The following is a 13,601-nucleotide window of genomic DNA, read 5'->3' on the forward strand; positions in this document are numbered from 1 at the left end:
TTGCTTGCTGTAAATTGCAGAAAAAAATAATCACTTTCATTTATCGTTTTTAGTAATACATAATATAAAACTAACTGTATCAAGTATTTAGTATAACAGAAGGACTGCAAATAAATAACAGAAAACATTTTTCAAATTATCTTCAAGTGTACAACATAGTTCCCCTTACAAATTAACAACTCACCTTTTTAAAAGTAGCAGAAGTGTTAGTACTGTGTAAATCAAACACCAGAAATTCACCACCAAAAATTCCTCACAAATGTACCTCAGACAGTAGTATCACAAAATGGCTGTGGTTTCCTCTCATTTGACATATATACATAACCAATTAACTTTCATCACACACAAATACAAAACCAAAGTAACATTTTAATTGGTTCTAAATTTCAACACTTTCAAATGTGTTTTCCCCATGCAATTTTCCATAGGACATTTACATACGTCTACAGCCTGAATGGCTGAACGGAATTACACCAAACTTGGCAAAATGGTACATCAAACCTAAGAGGTCAGGAAGGATCTACTATGCCCCCTTATGGTCATTTCCCCCTTCGCTTTGGCCTCCTCTTGTCTCTCAATCCTACCGAGAGACAAGATGGCGGCCGCTACGGACTGTTTGGAATGTTGACAGACGCCGGAGAACCAATCAGCTTCGCAAAGCTCCGTAACGCGAAAAGTACGCGAAGCGGAGCGCTGTTACAGATATATATCTTTTTTTTACGTTAATTTCTCAAAATCCACTGGAGCACATATATTGAGACCTAGCAAAGGCACATCGGGCTACCAGTCCCTAATATTTTGCCAAGTTTCGTGCAAATCCATTCAGCCGTTCGATTATTATTATTATTTTTTTTTTTGCCCCGCGGGGCCCTTTTAAAACCTCCACATCAAACGTAGGGGGTCAGCGAGGATCTACTATTCCCCCTTATGGTCATTTGCCCCTTCGCTTTGGCCTCCTCTTGTCTCTCGATCCTACCGAGAGACAAGATGGCGGCCGCTACGGACTGTTTGGAATGTTGACAGACGCCGGAGAACCAATCAGCTTCGCTTCACAAAGCTCCGTTGCGCGAAAAGTACGCGTCCTGGAGCGCTGCCCGGTCCGCTGTTACAGATATATATCTTTTTTTAAACGTTAATTTCTCAAAATCCACTGTAGCACATATATTGAGACCTACAAAAGGCACATCGGGCTACCAGTCCCTACAATTTTGCCAAGTTTCGTGCAAATCCATTCAGCCGTTCGGGCTAAAAGTGAGGCCAACCGCCCTATGGAAAACTCAATGTTAAAAACACGTTTTGGGACCCCCCTTTTTTCTCAGCCCCCCCTTGACGAACCCCCCCCCAAATTTTCAAGGGCTGCTCAGAAACATTTCAGCCAATTCCGTCCACAAACGCCAAAGTTATTAGACATAGAATTTTCAAAAAACCCATAGAGAAAAAATCCTAACTATATATACCTACTGGCGACCGCCAGTAGGTAATATATGTATATATATATATTACCTACTGGCGGTCGCCAGTAGGTAATTATAGTTAGGATTGATTTCCATAGGAAATCCGCAACATTCTATTGGGAATAACTTTGGCGCCGGTGGACGAATTTTCGCAAATTTCTCAAAGAAGATGGCCCGTTCCGCTCTGCTCCTTCCCTGAAAGTTTGGGGGGGATTCGTCAAGCGGGGGCCGAGATAAAAGGGGGGTCCCAAAACGTGTTTTCCCCATGTTAATTTTTATAGGGCGGTTGGACTCACTTTTAGCCCGAACGGCTGAATGGATTTCCACAAAACTTGGCAAAATTGTAGGGACTGGTAGCCCGATGTGCCTTTGCTATGTCTCAAGATATGTGCTCCAGGGGATTTTGAGTAATTTAGGTTAAAAAATATATATATATCTGGGCGGAGCCTAACCACACATCTGATCTGATTGGCTGTCAGCACTTCATCCAAGAAGTGTTGGCAGTCATCTTGGGACCAATATACATGATAGCACCTCATTAAAAAGCATTGTAGTTAATAGAGGGTTTTAGGACTTTAGTTACATTATCAATCATTTGTTGATGGTACCATATTCATTTTAGGAATCGTGGTGTGTTCTAAGGTGATTTTCCCATGTGAAAAAGCCTTCTGCTGTGATATCATGAATCATGTTTGAAAGAAAACTAATATCTCATGATTTTCCCACAGTGGTTTAGAAGGGGATCTATAAGCTAAACTGAAAGCATATTTTCTGTAAATTCACATTATCTTTCTCAGTCATGTGAGAATGAAGTCTGACATTCTCAGTAAAACATGTACATCCAACAAGGACAGAGACTGTCAGTTGATTCCTTTGTGTTCTACTGCAGCCTCCTAGAGTGTTCTAAAGAACAACTAGAGCGCTAACAGTCCTACTTATTACAAAGGTATAGCATACCTGAAGCCATCGTGATGGGAATAAAGTGGTAACTCTTAAAACATTTAATTTATATATATTATGCCATAGAAAGTATTATTAGTGCTGCAAAAAGAAAAATGAGGGCATATTTTGAGTGACTTCTCAAACCCTCTTCTATTTCATTAAAAAATTCTCACATGCAGTCTCCCAAGATGGCCACCAGAGACAAAAGAGCCCAAATGTAGCCCAAATATCACCCAGATGTAGCCCAAGTATAGCCCAATGACAGAATGACCCAGAGTGTTCTAAAGAACAACTAGAGCGCTAACAGTCCTACTTATTACAAAGGTATGGCACACCTGAAGCCATCTTGATTGGAATAAAGTGGTAACTCTTAAAACATTTAATTTAAAAAGGAACAAAATGAGGGGGTATATTTTGCCATAGAAAGTAGGATTAGTGCTGCAGAAAGAAAAAATTAGGGCACATTTTGAGTGACTTCTCAAATCCTCTTCAATTTCATTAAAGAAATTCTGACATGCAGACTGAAACATGCACTTTGAATACCAGCAGCATACTTCCCTGGTGAGCAGTAGCTTTACTACAGTGATCTAATGAGCAACTAGAGTGCTAACATTCAGAATTTATGGCAAATGTGTGACACATCTGAATGCCTTCTTGATGGAACCAAAGTAAACAAGCATTGAAAATGCAATAGATCTCGCCCTCGTTTAAGTTAAAGCCATTCTGTTTGTAATGAGGTAGCTTTTTAGCTTTGCTTTTATTAGTGTTTTTTAAACTTTCATGTAAATAACATGCATCTGTATGCATATATGTATATGTATGCATGCATTTATATTTGTATTTATATAGATATACAGATTATATATGTTTATATATGTATGTATATACATACACATACATATATATAAATGCATATGCATATATATGCATATATATATATATGTGTATATGTGTGCATGTAGAGAGAGGTAGAGAGGTAGAGGTGTAGAGGTAGAGAGGTAGAGGTAGAGAGGTAGTGGTAGAGAGGTAGAGACTAGTAGAGAGAGAAGTAGAGAGAGGTAGAGAGTAGGGAGTGAGTAATAGAGAGTAGAGAGTGAGTAGTAGAGAGTAGTAGAGAGCAGTAGAGAGAGTAGCAGAGAGTGAGTAGTAGAGAGTAGTAGAGTGAATAGAAGAGTAAGTAGTAGAGAGTAGTAGAGAGTGAGTAGTAGAGAGTGAGTAGTAGAGAGTAGTAGAGAGTAAGTAGTAGAGTGAGTAGTAGAGAGCAGTAGAGAGTGAGTAGCAGAGCGTAGTAAAGAGTGAGTAGTAGAGAGTAGTAGAGAGTGAGTAGTAGAGAGTGAGTAGTAGAGAGTAGTAGAGAATGAGAGAGAGAATAGTAGAGAGTAGTAGAGAGTGAGTAGTAGAGTGAGTAGTACAGACTAGTAGAGAGAGAGTAGTAGAGAGTGAGTAGTAGAGAGTAGTAGAGAGTGAGTAGTAGAGTGAGTAGTAGAGAGTGAGTAGTAGAGAGTGAGTAGTAGAGAGAGAGTAGTAGAGAGTGAGTAGTAGAGAGTAATAGAGAGTGAGAAGTAGAGAGTGAGTAGTAGAGAGTAGTAGAGAGTGAGTAGTAAAGAGTGAGTAGTAGAGAGAGAGTAGTAGAGAGTGAGTAGTAGAGAGTAGTAGATAGTGAGTAGTAGGGAGTGTGTAGTAGAGAGAGAGTAGTAGAGTAGTAGAGAATGAGTAGTAGAGAGTGAGTATTTGAGAGTAGTGGAGTAGGAGAGAGTAAGTAGTAGAGAGTAGTAGAGAATATTCCAAAGTTTGGCACAGCACCACTTGCACACTAAGTCCAATCAAATCATATCACTTAGAGTCCTTATTGAAGCGCTGAATCTTGGTGTATATTCAAATGCTTTTATTTTCCTTAAGTTTATGTACCACAGCCAGTCGAAACGTTTCGTTCTGTACAACAGAACTTCTTCAGGGCGTTCTTATTTCCTTCAAGTAATTTGTCGGTATCCTGTTGTCATATAACTAGATATTTCTTCCAAATGTTAGACGAGACGTAAGTACATTCTTATTCAAAGTGACTAGGTATCAATTTTACCCACACAATTCGGGCAGACTTGAGTAATTTATAGCATCCTCAAAGTCAGTCTTTCAAAAATTCCAAAGTATAGGACATGATAATCCAAATCCAAATATTTCTCAAGAAAAGTCATTTTCAATTGTTCGGAATATCGGTGTTTGGGCAGATATGACCCAGGGACCCCCAGTATGCAAGGGGAATTAGTTCCCCCTCTGCAAACGCGCCAGTGGCCTGCGTTGCAGAGAGGTGTAAAAAGGGGCATAGCCTCATTACACATCTGTGCAATGCAGCCCCCTGGCGCATACTGGAGGTTCCAGGTGGGCTAGTTGGCCCCCAGGGACCCCTAGTATGCAAGGGGAATTAGTTCCCCCTCTTCAAACATGCACGGGGGCTGCGTTGCAGAGAGGTGTAAAAAAGGGTGTGGCCTCATTACACCTCTCTGCAATGCAGCCCCCTGGCGCATACTGGAGGCTCCTGGTGGGCTAGTTGGCCCCCAGGGACCCCCAGTATGCAAGGGGAATTAGTTCCCCCTCTGCAAACGCGGCAGGGGGCTGCGTTGCAGAGAGGTGTAACAAGGGGCATAGCCTCATTACACCTCTGCAATGCAGCCCCCTGGCGCATACTGGAGGTTCCAGGTGGGCGAGTTGGCCCCCAGGGGCCCCCAGTATGCAAGGGGAATTAGTTCCCCCTCTTCAAACATGCACGGGGGCTGCGTTGCAGAGAGGTGTAAAAAGGGGCGTGGCTTCATTACACCTCTCTGCAATGCAGTCCCCTGGCGCATACTGGAGATTCCTGGTGGGCTTTCAGGTCTTATATAGTTAGGAATTAGCATTAAAAAAACCTTTGAAATTCACTGAAAAAAACATAGGTTTCAGACCTTATATAGTTAGGAATTAGCATTTAAAAAACCTATGAAATTCACTGAAAAAAACCATAGGTTTCACACCAGTTATAGTTAGGAATTAGCATTTAAAAAACCTATTAAATTCACTGAAAAAACCATAGGTTTGACACCAGTTATAGTTAGCTAGAAATTTTACTGACATAAAATCATTGAAATTCCCACGTTATAGTTAGTTGGACTCACTATAACTTGCGCGCCTGCAATGCACTGCTGATGATGTCACATATTACATCACTCATGACATGGTCAGTGACATCACTCATGACATCACTGATGACACCATCCTTGTGACAGAGGGACAGACCTCCTTTCAGTGTAATGTAACCCTTGAAACACATATTCAAAAATAGAAACTAAAATTTTCAAAAAAATAGAGATACCCATACCAGTTACAACAACCAATTCAGTAATACCACCATCTATATACACATCCACTCATTCACCAACAGTTCTATATAGTCACTCATACACATATTCACTCATCATATGTAGTGAAACACCTATACATCCTGTTACACACCGACAGTCATCCAAACGTTACGCACACACATAATCACACATGCAAATAAATTATTGAACATCCATTTATTTGCATATACAGCTATACACACACTACCACCTTACTTCTAAGGAAACTTACACATACTTACTCTCTTAAACAATCACTTATAGAAACACATACTTATTTAAACAAGAACTCTTTCAATCTCTCACTCTCACATATACTCACTTATATACATCACTACTCACATATACTAGATTAAAACATATGTAGTTACTGATAAAGACACTAGTGAGACAGTCATTCACTCACTAACACACACATATACACACTCATCCACCCATACAGTCCTGCACATATGCTGTCTTCAAAACACATACAAACAGTGAGTCAGTCATTGATGCATCTATGTGCTAAGTAACACCCCCAAACCATACAGACACTCATACTGATACTAAAAAAAATCTAATAACCCATATACACACACATGTAGCTACTCACCAACCCATGCAGCCACTTATACACAAAGTGAAACACTGATACAAACATTTAAATATTTAAACAATACTAGCTAATATATGTATTCACTAAGATACACTTAATAAGCCAGTTAACCAATCAATTTCTTTTTAAAAAAAACATCCATTAAGACACTTATTTAAACATTTATTCTTCCATTGACCTTTACATATACATATATAAAACATATTTATTTTTCAGAAAGACACACATTCACTGGATAGTGTCATCAGTGATGTCATGAGTGATGTCACTGACCATGTCATGAGTGATGTAATATGTGATGTCATCAGCAGTGCATTGCAGGCGCGCAAGTTATAGTGAGTCCAACTAACTATAATTTGGGAATTTCAATGGTTTTATGTCTGTAAAATGTCCAGCTAACTATAACTGGTGTCAAACCTATGTTTTTTTCAGTGAATTTAATAGTTTTTTTAAATGGTAATTCCTAACTATAACTGGTGTGAAACCTATGGTTTTTCCAGTGAATATATATATATATATATATATATATATATATATATATATATATATATATATATATTACCTACTGGCGGTCGCCAGTAGGTATATATAGTTAGGATTTTTTCTCTATGGGATTTTTGAAAATTCTATGTCTAATAACTTTGGCGTTTGTGGACGGAATTGGCTGAAATTTTCAGGAAAATGGCACATTTTGTTTCTGAGCAGCCCCTGAAAATTTTGGGGGGGTTCGTCAAGGGGGGGCCGAGAAAAAAGGGGGGTCCCAAAACGCGTTTTTCCCATGTTAAATTCCATAGGGCGGTTGGCCTCACTTTTAGCCCGAACGGCTGAATGGATTTGCACGAAACTTGGCAAAATTGTAGGGACTGGTAGCCCGATGTGCCTTTTGTAGGTCTCAATATATGTGCTCCAGTGGATTTTGAGAAATTAACGTTTAAAAAAAGATATATATCTGTAACAGCGGACCGGGCAGCGTCCTAGGACGCGTACTTTTCGCGCAACAGAGCTTTGTGAAGCGAAGCTGATTGGTTCTCCGGCGTCTGTCAACATTCCAAACAGTCCGTAGCGGCCGCCATCTTGTCTCTCGGTAGGATCGAGAGACAAGAGGAGGCCAAAGCGAAGGGGCAAATGACCATAAGGGGGAATAGTAGATCCTCGCTGACCCCCTACGTTTGATGTGGAGGTTTTAAAAGGGCCCCGCGGGGCAAAAAAAAATAAAATAATAATAATCGAACGGCTGAATGGATTTGCACGAAACTTGGCAAAATTGTAGGGACTGGTAGCCCGATGTGCCTTTGCTAGGTCTCAATATATGTGCTCCAGTGGATTTTGAGAAATTAACGTTCAAAAAAAGATATATATCTGTAACAGCGCTCCGCTTCGCGTACTTTTCGCGTTACGGAGGTTTGCGAAGCTGATTGGTTTTTCGGCGTCTGTAAACATTCCAAACAGTCCGTAGCGGCCGCCATCTTGTCTCTCGGTAGGATCGAGAGACAAGAGGAGGCCAAAGCGAAGGGGCAAATGACCATAAGGGGGCATAGTAGATCGTCCCTGACCCCCTAGGTTTGATGTGGAGGCTTTGAAAGGGTCTCGCAGGGCAAAAAAAAAATATACCGTTTTTTTAGTTTTTTTGCGTGGAGTGCGCCCGGTTCGCGAACCGGGAAGCGTTCTGGGGAGCGTACTTTCTTGAAAATTAGTGAAAAAAGTTAGAGTAAAATAATAATTGTGAGTGATCAGATGTAGGGTAGCTCTGAGAAGAGCTTTTGGGTTTATGGTACATTTAGGTACTTATAAGTAGGTACCAATGCACAGTCTTAAATTCAGAGTGAAAACTCTGTTGCCCTCATCTGAGAAGTGAACTCCATCTCCTCTGTAGATATCTTGCATGTAGTAACGCAAGTTATTGTTGTACAGGGAGCCCATTCCATGGTCTCTCATGTAAGCTGAAACAGATTTGTTTACATGCTTCCTCGATTTCTCAATTTGTGGACAAAATTGGTTCGACCACCTCCATTTCTGTCTTTGGCATATATTTGAATATACCAAGGCAGTCTGAGGAAAAAGTGCCATCAATTGCTCAAAGGTGTCCTTTAAAAGCATTTCCAGACCTACCCCAGTCAAAGTGCCCAAATCATTACCTCCACAGTGCACAATTAACAGGTCAGGTTTTGGCAAATGCATAAAGGTTTTCACCAATGGTATCAATTGGTGACATTTTAATCCTCTGTGGCCAAACCACTTAATTTCCACATCTTGTAAATTGAGGTTAGGTAAATTCCTGTTTTCAGCGTACCTTTGAGCCCAATAGATGTAACTATGTCCAACAATCCAGACAGAAAACATGGTGAGAGAAGGTTCTGCTGCAGTCAGATGAAGTGTGGCAATGAAATGGCAGTTGAAAAAATGAGAGTGTAAAATGAAAAAAACTGAGGAGTTTCTGTGTTAATGAAGCAGTAAGAGTGATTGGTGGATTTTGATTGCTGAAAACAGAAAGTTAGTGTGCATGGATGAGTTCGTTGAAAGATGTATTTTGAGTGGCGAAGAAAAAATCATTAAATGAAAGAATGCTCTGGATATGCAGGTGCACTGAGAGTTCAGAGTTCAATTGCAACATTGTTGTGTGAGAGGTCTTGCAAGAGGTGGTTGCTATGCAGAAAAAGCAGAGAGGGGGCAGAGGGGGGAAGGGTTTTGCTTTGAAAAAAAGTGAGGGAAGAGTTTTGATTGGGTGACATGAGAGATATGTGTGAGGAATTACAGCATTTCTGTGCTTTTGATAGCTGCAGACTCTGGAGTGCATACCTTTTGCTCTGCTGAAGACAAATTGGTGTGTTTCTGAGACTGTTTTGAAACTCAAAGTATTTGCTAAGGTGAGAAAAGATTTCTTTAATTTAGATAGAAAATAGTGTGCTTTAAGGAGAAAATTATGAAGAAAGTTGTGTTTTTCAAATGTTGCTTTGTCTCAAGTGTTTCACAAATAGATTTTGTTTCTTTGAGAAATTGTAATTGGAGAAAATGTGAAGTATTAGTACTGACAGGGCTTTTATGTGCATAGGAGCTGTGGAGTGTTTTCAAATTATGACTTGTAAATCGTTTTTGAGAAAAAGCAATGGTTTTAATATTGATGAGAAGGACATAATGGTGTCTGCTTCTTTATAAGGTAATTGAGAGTCTCTGATGTTATTTTTCCCATTTCAATGTAAGAAGTTTGTCTGTGGAGCAAATTGCTTGTAAATATGCTCCCACCTGTGCATGGCAAATTTAGATTTTGAATGTTTCCGTTACATAGGCATGTTAAAGGTGACTGAAACATGCTGCAAAGGCAATCAAAAAATGCTTTTATGTGTCTTAAGGACATTTTAAGTCATTTCCCCATGTGCAGTGTTTTCAAATTATGAGTTGAAAATCGTTTTTGAGGTAAAGGAATGTTTTCAAAATTTATGTGCGCCATATGACCCCAAATTTCTTTTTCAGGGGTGCAGCAGGGTGTTCTTGAGACACCCCTGCACCGTCGGAAAAATTCGTAATTTGCGATGAGGTAATTGCTAATCGCAAATTGCACCTTCATTCCTATGGGCCTCCTGCTGCATGGAAATGAATGGGTAATTTGTAATTAGCAAATAGGTCATCGCAAACTAGGAATGGTAAAGAATCGCTATTTATTCCTTAAAGTTCGCTATTTAGGAAATGCAAAAAACTTTGATGATACATATGGCGGTTTATCTCTAACAAGATAAGAAGCATAGGGATAGATTTATGATGACTGGCGCATCACCAGGGATGTGTTAGTCATTCTGTGCCGCTGTTCCGTCACCTATGGTGTGCTGCATTTACAATGCGGCGCATCATGGGGCAAAAACAGCACAGATGCGTGACGTATTTGTGCCGTAAAGTTGGCGCATTGCTGGAGTTGTATCGCAAGTGTGATGAAGCTCCAGTAAGGTTGAGGGGTGCCCCTGTCGCAGGGTTTCTGTTCTGACACAGAACTGTGGACAGAGAATTGGAACCTCGGCGAATTAGGGTGTCCCAAAACTCACCTTAGTAATCAAAACCCCTTAGCAAGCTAGGTACAGTGTCACATTGGATATAACAAACTCTCAATGTTTAGACAATCCAGAATATGAACTTATAGTACCTCAGGATACGTGGAACTCATGAACAGTCGGTCGTTATATATTTCTTAGAAACGAGAACATGGAGTTAAGAAGAACACATGTGTATTTTAAATGTTTATTTACTAATGCCGTCTTCTCAGGCGTAGTATCTTAGATTATACAAGTACACATATTATCAGTAGCAAAATTACCAGCATAGTCAATAGTACATAAAAAGCGAATGGTGACAGTATGTTAACATGCTGTAAATGAATAAGAGTTAGCAACACTTATAAGCAGCTGCGGGCCGTGGAGGGAGTTACGGTGGGGCAGGGAGGCGGGGAGGGGGAGGGGCAGGGTAGAGAGGGCTCCACCCTGCCCCTCCCCCTCCCCGCATCCCTGCCCCACCGTAACTCCCTCCACGGCCCGCGGCTGCTTATATCTCACCCTCCCTAATACACATAATATATTATTTGCTAAGAAGGTCTCTTTGTGTTGGTTTAGGGCGTGCCGATACTTTAGTGTCTTAGATTTGAAGGAATCACATCAGCATAGAAAAGATAATCCATATGCCGTGCTTAATATCGCCAACGGCATTGTGCCATAATATTCTAGCATGCGATTGCGGAACAGTGTCAGCAGCTGCAGGGCGGGAGCTTGCACAGGAGGGACATCCATATTTAAAAATGTAAAAAAGCACAAGAGCGTCCGCTGGTAATGCAAGTAAAAATGGGAATCCACGAAGCAGAGTGGAAAAAATAGAATGTAAGAAAGCAGGGATGACTCCAAAGATTTTCTCAAATGAAGTCACGAGACCACTGGTAACAACTTTAAAAAAGTGCGCCAGGCCCTTTGTGGAGGACGCGTTAGAGATAGTCCGAACCATCTTGCTGAAATGGAAAGGCGAATCTGTATTTAAAAGGGTCTGCACCTCTGTACGGGTGTTCGCTGTGTGAAGCACGAAAGTTTCACGGGCCGAACTCAAGGCCACCTCTCTCTGAGACAAAATAGCTCTTATTCTTGCCATGCCGTTGAAATGTGCTCCCAAGGTTGGTATTTGTGGCCAGATTGAAAACTCCCTATGTTCATGTGTGGGAGTCATTTCTGCAGCGTATCGGCTCCAGGAGGGGTCGTTCTTCAGCCTACCAGCACCGCTCAGTGCCACTGGGTCCCTGACGTTGTGGCCGCCCCCGCCGCTGTGCAGCGCCATCGCACGGCCGCGGAGCGGAGCGGACCACAACTCCCAGCGTGCCTTGCCTAACCCACCGCCCACTTCCTGCACAAGCGCCAGGAGGCGCATCAAAAGGCGACAGCCCCCTCCGCCTCGCGGACGCGCGCGGGCGGAGCCCGGGCAGAGGGCGGGCCGTCTAAGGCCGTCCAAGGACGACCAGGGACGGGACGGGCCACGTCCATAACATCATTAAACATGGGTAAGCGCAAATTGGTTACAACAGTGGCAGATGAAGCAAAAGCGAAGGTGCCAAAGTATACTACCAGCATACTGACATACTTAACATCAAAGGTGGGGGAATTATCATCGCAGATTGCTGAGTCCGAACGTGAACTAGGCCTTGGCCCTAGCCCGGGGAGTGTTGACACATCCAATTCCTCTGCTATAAACTGTATTCCGTTGGAGCCTCGGGTTATCATTGAGGCTTGTAGACCTACTTTATCACAACTCGCCACAGTTCTTCCATGCCCGGCTGTAACTGAAACTGTGATACCTAACGTCCCTATGAACCCCGGGGAGGTTGGAAGGTCTGCCTCAACTATGGCTGCTTCTATGCAGCCAACCTTTGTAACGGAGGAGGGCATTATGGCCTTACTGGAAAAACTGTTCACAGAAAGACTTGAGACTGCCTTAATTCAGATTGCCTCGGATATTAATGAAACTTTAAAGGATTGTGTTAAGAACCTTATGGCAAAATGTGATCGCATCAATGATGCTCTTAGCATTCGGGCCCCTTCTTCTTCTATGCCTTTGGCTCCATGTCCTTCAGTTGTCCAGGTGTCTGCCTCTAAAGTTGGTGACCTACCCACAATCAGGCCGGTGGCTATCCCTCTTCTGCCTAGTGTTAACCCTGTGTTACAAAAAGGGAAAGTAGATAATGGAATATATATTCCCATTACAGAGGCTGACAACAGTGCAAGGCCTAGAGGCCAGTGGGGGGTAGCGGAAAAAAGGGTTCCACCAATAAATTTACCTCCGGATGCAACTCCCTTTGTTGCAATTTTGGTAAACGTGCCCAAACTTGAAGATGGGGTGGTGGAACAACATGAGACCCTTCTTAGGCATGTTAAAAAATGGTGTAATGCTAACTGCACAGGAGAAAGTAATATTGCAGATAATATCGTTACAAGTAGACGGGTAAATTGGGTGGGCAGAAGCAAGAAGGAGGTATCTGGAGACTGTGTCATTGTAAATTTTAAATCCAAGAATGTCGCTAGTCGACTGCTCTGGGATGACTCTCCTCTGGATCCTGCAAGTAAGGGGGTTCGGGCGATGCCCCTTGGCTTTTTTTATCCTCTTCCTTATAGACCAGGTGTCATGGAGATCAATAAATTACAGTTTATTGATAAGAATACCTGGGCAGAGGACAAACTTATCTCGCCTATGCCCACCAATGTCTGGATGACTAAGCCATACAAAGGTAATGGGGTGGTAAATGCTGTAAGGAACACACCCTCTAATGATCTTCCTTTGTCAAACATGTTTTCGGCTTTAGCTGACAGAATAGACATTGAATGACTAGAACCTGAACCTGAACAGGAAAACCTGTCTCGCCTATGCTTAGGCACTACTGAGGTGGCCCCACCGGATGACAGAGTTGAAACTGTTACATATGATCCATTACAAATAGGTGGAGGGCACATACGTTTATTATCATGGAACATTGCGGGCCTACGGGCAAAACAGGACGATCTGATTTGGTTACAATCAGTGAAGAACCATGATATAGTAGCCTTACAAGAAACTTGGACGAAAGATAAAGGTTTTTGGGTTGATGGTTATATTTCCTTCTTTGTTGATGCCCAGAGTTCTACATCAGGAAGGGATAGAGGGGGTTTGCTACTCCTTGTTTCAGTTAAATTCGCAGGGAATGCTAGAGAAATCCCCAGTGCCTCGCATTATTTTCAACTGGTGGAA

General features: G+C 41.8%; 1 protein-coding gene across 1 annotated transcript in view; it reads right to left on the bottom strand.

The window, feature by feature from the left end:
- The window catches only part of ASIC5 (acid sensing ion channel subunit family member 5), a 733,553-nt gene that overhangs the window by 572,932 nt on the left and 147,020 nt on the right, over positions 1-13,601 (bottom strand). The gene's annotated exons all lie outside the window — the stretch shown is intronic.

The sequence above is a fragment of the Lissotriton helveticus genome, chromosome 2_1 (assembly GCF_964261635.1).
Source record: "Lissotriton helveticus chromosome 2_1, aLisHel1.1, whole genome shotgun sequence".
NCBI classification, from domain to species: Eukaryota; Metazoa; Chordata; class Amphibia; order Caudata; family Salamandridae; genus Lissotriton; species Lissotriton helveticus.